Source organism: Quercus robur, chromosome 8 (assembly GCF_932294415.1).
Source record: "Quercus robur chromosome 8, dhQueRobu3.1, whole genome shotgun sequence".
Classification (NCBI taxonomy): domain Eukaryota; kingdom Viridiplantae; phylum Streptophyta; class Magnoliopsida; order Fagales; family Fagaceae; genus Quercus; species Quercus robur.
The window spans coordinates 29,892,648-29,898,344 of record NC_065541.1 but is presented as its reverse complement, the minus strand read 5'-3'; positions in this window follow the sequence as shown (position 1 = coordinate 29,898,344).

Below are 5,697 nucleotides of genomic sequence, written 5' to 3'. Positions count from 1 at the left end.
AAACTATGATTTTTGTTACTCTTTGCATCCCGACATTAAGTTTGTTGTTAACTTGAATGGAAAAATATAACACTGCGTAAAAAGACATAATTGCCTCAATTCTCAATACTTTAAAAACAAAAGATAAATTACACTTTATCACCCTAATTACACTTTGCATCCTAAATTTTTCGAATGCATATTTTACATCATAAACTATGATTTTTGTTACTCTTTGCACCCCGACATCAAGTTTATTGTTAACTTGAATGGAAAAATATAGCACTGCGAAAAAAGACATAATTGCCTCCATTCTCAATACTTTAAAAACAAAAGATAAATTACACTTTATCACCCTAAACTATACTCCTAATTACACTTTTTACCCTAAACTTTGAATTCCCATCCAAGTTAACCGCAAAATTAACGTCGGTGGTGCAAAGTGTAACAAATGTCATAGTTTAAGGTGCAAAACATGCATTTGAAAAGTTTATAGTGCAAAGTGATTATTCGCCGCGCATGCAGTCTCCTACGACGGCAGAGCTCTCCAGGGGCAGGTGTCTCCAAAAGGCTCTTAAGAGTCTTCGATGGTCGTACAGGTCGTTCTCTACCTGCTCTATCTCCTCTCCAACTTGAGCGAGCCTTTCTGCAATAGTTCATCAACCATGCTAATCAAAAAATTCTTTGATTTTCTTTTAGAGCTCGAAGGCTTATCGAGCCTTTCTTTATGGAGTGTAGAGTAATCTTGCCATGCGACACAAATTTGATGGCAGGCACAATCCTTACTAGTTTGCAGCAGTTGAGTACTATCATGCCTGTGTGAACAAACCAACCAGCCAATTATCCTATCCTTACCTTCATTTAACAGATCAACACATACAGAAAGCACACACGATAGAGAAAGCATATGGGATCAGAGAATATTGGAAGTCCACAACCGATATCGGAAACATGAGAAAGCCATTAATGCTTCCCCTTACTAGATTAAATAGGGCAATTTGTAATGCTCTCTTCCTTTCTTGCCCACCTCAGAATATTCTTCCTTTTTGACTGGTAAAGTTTAGGGTGGTAAAGTATAATTTTCCCCAAGAATTAAAAGTTTAGGCTTATACATTTTATTTTATTTTGAACACAATCTGAACTCAAGCTTATTATCAAACAACATCACATATTCAAGATTAGTTCATTTTCTTGTTAAACAAGTTTGAGTCTATCCACAAGCTTCTTGATTAACTAATTATTTTCCCATAAATAGTACAACCATGATTGGTTCTTAAGATAAGCTCAAGCCCGAGCTCAGCCTTAAGGTATTAGGCTATCATTTCTTAGATTGCTTTCGGCGGTCCTCAGGTGAGGCGTTACCTCGGCAATGCAGTCTCGTCGGCTTACCTCAACCAAAGGATCCTAGTCTTTTTTCTTGGGAGTTGGGCTAGGCCCAGCTGCTCAGATCTTTGCTCTGATCCAACTTCTTCGGCCCATGACTTACTTGAAGGAGTCACCCCCCTACACAAGGTATACAACAAACATATGACTATATGAGTGTGATATCTCTATTTTTTAAATTACTTTAAATGACAATCAATTGCCTCCTCTTCATTATATAAGGGAAAAAAGTTTTAGGTTTTAATATATTAATTATAATCAATAAATCACGATAATCATTCAAATAATAGTTACATTCTTGCTCACCTATATATATATGAGAGTAATATTCAACCACACAAACATTTGTACAAAGGTTTGTCATCCTTTCATTTTTCTACTTTATTTTTATTATGTCAATTTGAATTCATTTTTTTTTTTTTTTTTTTTTTTGTAAAAGTCATGTTTACATGTATGTCATATATTTGATGGCTGATTTAAATGATTTCTTGACAATTTTGTTTGAATAATTTGATAAGTTATGTTATATAGTAGTTTATTAAGTTAAGATTTCTCTTTTGGTCATTCACAAAATGAACCTTAACCACTTATTATTATAAAATTTTTACTTTCAAATAAGTTTAACCAAAACTTAATTTGGATTTTTTTTTCTCTAAACACCTATTTCCTATCTCTCTAAAATTTTCAAGGTTTCTTCTTTATTAATTTCATCCATGTCTACATAAAAATCCTCAAGTTTAGGGCTAAGCAAATGGACATTGAAATTCAAAAATAAATTCTCAAGATAAATGCAGATCTTATTTTACTCATTATTAAAAAATATATACTTTCATCTTTCTTAATAATGCATACAATTTAATTTATAAATTTCTTTAACATATCCATTCAATTGATATATTTTTAATTAATCCATTATAATAAATACTAATTTAAGTATATATGTGTGTGAAGCTCTCTCCTAAAGACTTGAATCTCGGCCCTTCCCATAAGCACTTATACTTGTGGAGTGACTATCATGCCAATGGTGCGTGGTGGTAAAAGTCATATATATCTAATTATATACATGTCCTCATAAAAAAAAATAAAAAAATAAAAAAAAAATCATTTAAAAGAGTTAAAAAAAAAAAAAAAAAAAAAAAAAAACCCATCTTTAAATCATTGTCATTTGAATTATTACATATTATATTCCATGAAACGACAATGGTGAAACCAATTAATTTCTTCCAATAAATGTTTTTGGTAGTCCAAATATTTTCTTAAAAAAAGAAATATATATATATATATATATATATATATATATGTATGTGTGTGTGTGGGGGCCATGGCCCAAAGTAACGAGTTGGGCCTTGGGCCTGTCTGAGGACGCTAGCAAGTCTGAGAAGACAACGTGGCTTAGATGATCTATATTATAAGCCTTATCACAGGAGACAAAGAAAGAAGGTCCAAGGAGGAATTCCTCCCCGAACACTAAAAATCCGGGGCAAATGTATGTTCAAACCACTGAAGCACACCCCCTAAACACGTGACAAGGAAGAAAACTCAAAATATCTAAGCAAAAGCTGCCACTACCATATTAAATGCACTGCAGCTACTTTTTTGGCCGCATTAATGTGGAGAAGACCCCTGAACAGTGTAACCCTGACTGCCGCAACTCACAAAGGACTAAAAGGGGTGTCTAATGGGATGGGTGCTCAAGTGGGGGTTCAGATGATCAACAAGTGTAAAGCCCAGATGATCAGGAATAGCCTATATAATGTAGAGAAGCCCCCATGAGAAGAGGGCGAGAAAAAAAAGAAGGAGAGGAAACAGTAGCATGCAAAAGAACCCTAATATAATATGTATTCATAAATAAAATTATGAATCTCCTCGGACAGAAGGTCCCTTGATCATAATAGTTTATGTCCTTGTCTATGTGTTCCTTAATCCCATGCAAGCCACTGCTCAACTCATTTAAACCTAGTTCTTTGACCCATACTCTACAAAATTCATTGTATTGGACTTTTTGGACCAGGATTCCATATTATGTGGGCTTGGGCTTCAAACTTTGTCCTTACAATATATATATAAAAACATAATAATAACAATGACATGAAAATATAAAATCTAACATTTTTGGTAGTTTAAGTTAAAATAAAAGTTAAAAATTCAAAAAGTTAGAAATATGTAATTATTTTTTAAATGGGAAATATGAGAATGCGTACAATGATGACACATGTACTTTTCTCAAAGCATGTGAGAATGACATATGTTAAAATCGTTATAATATCTTTTGATTTCAGAAATATAACTAGGAAAATAAGAATAATGCTACAGACACAAACTTTTCTCAATAACCACTCACTACATTAACAGTTTGTAAAAAATTTTGTAATAAAGTTTGTATCTCTAGTATTTTCCGAAAAATAATAAACACAATTAATTTCTCCCCATAATGATAATTTACAATTAACCAAATATTGTGTGTTTAGTACTACTAAAATTTCCCTTAAACGTTTTAGGCAGTCTAGGAGAAAGAAAACAACTTAAATAATATTAATTCTAGGTTACAAAATATTGTGCATTTATTGCTACTAAAATTAATGGTGTACTAATTAAAAAAATTGTGTATTATTATTATTTGTCAAAAAAATTTAGTAGTATGTATTACTAATGATATTTTTAGTAAATGTAATAACTAATAATGATAAATTAGAAATGCATAATCTATATATAATATAAAACCTGATACGTTTGACATTTTGTTTACCACTCCTTATTGTGCCACGTGACTATATAAATTTATGTCACGTATATATTTAAAAACTCCGAACAGTTGTGCATTTTCATTTTTTAATAGGCACTTTTTCAATTAATAGGCATATTTTCATTCAATAAACACATTTTTGTCAATAGGCACATTTTCATTTAATATGCACATTTTGATATATATATATATATATATATATATTACAACATATCTTATATATACCTATATATACAACACAAATTAAACTAGAGACACAATATTCTGTCTCTTATTCATTCTCACAAAAAAACTAATAAATAAAACAACATTACTTTCTTCTGCCTAACTAATAAAACTTTGTGTTATTTCTTTCAATATCTTTTTTTTTTTTTTTAATTTCATGCATTTTTGCTTACTACTCCAACTAAAAAATAATGTTTTTTTTTTTTTTTTGGAAACTCATCCAGTAGCTATTCTCATGCATCGCATAGGTTAGCAACTAGTGACTAAATAATTACAATAACAAAAAAACCAAAAATATTCCTTTGGTAGTACATTACCCTATAATTAAAAATAATTCCAAAAGGAAATAATGAATCACTAAACTAAAATAGTACAAGTAGATTAGTTTTCATGCATCACAATAATAAGAATACAAATTTACAACAACAAAAAAAAGTGTGCAACACACGGTTCTATGACTAGTAAACATAATAGATGATAACGCGACAACAATATGTACAGATCTGGACCAATGCACAACTCTTTACTATTGATTAGGGATGAAATTTGGATTTTGTTTTAGATTCCATGACTAGGAGTCTAGGACCAGAAAAAGTTCCAATAAAAAAAAAAAATAGAAGACACCACTTATATTTATAAGCACTAAAGTGCAGAATAAGCTAAACAAATTTCACCTTGCAAGAAGAGGTTTTAGATAAGTGGGAACACAACACAACAGTTTGACAAAGATTATTTTATATATTCATATTGGAAACTATATACAGTCTACAGCATGGACTGAAGTCACTGAAAAAAAAAATCTAAAATTATTATATGAATTTTTTTTATGAATTATATAAAGACTTATTTTCACAATAATATTTTACAATTATTAGAGTACTCATCATGAAACAGAGCATTATAAGTTGAAATTTTATTCTAAAAAATAAAAAATAAATAACAATGGTTAGCTTGAATGAAAAAGAACCAAATTAGCTCTGATGAAGCGTGAGTTCGTCAGTCAAGATAGGCAAATGGAATCAACCTTCTGTCAGCGCGAATGTATCCTCTGAGATGGTCATCGGTGTGGTGCCTACCACAACGCCTCCGATGCCAAAGTTAGAACAGGAAAGCACTTTGGGAAATGAAATAGATAAGCAAGATAACAATGAGTGTTTCTTAGAGTGTGTATATGTACCTTCTGTTAACAATGTGAGGGTTTTATATATGTGGCTTTGGTTGCTAGCCGTTGTGGTGTTAATGCCTTTTTTTGTAACGCCTCCTGCCCAATAATGGGGCTTTTAATAGGCTCCCAATGGTCTGCCTGGCTGGTTTCGTAACTGCCCAAGTCACCGGCTGACTATATTGAATGATTTTCCTATCCTCGT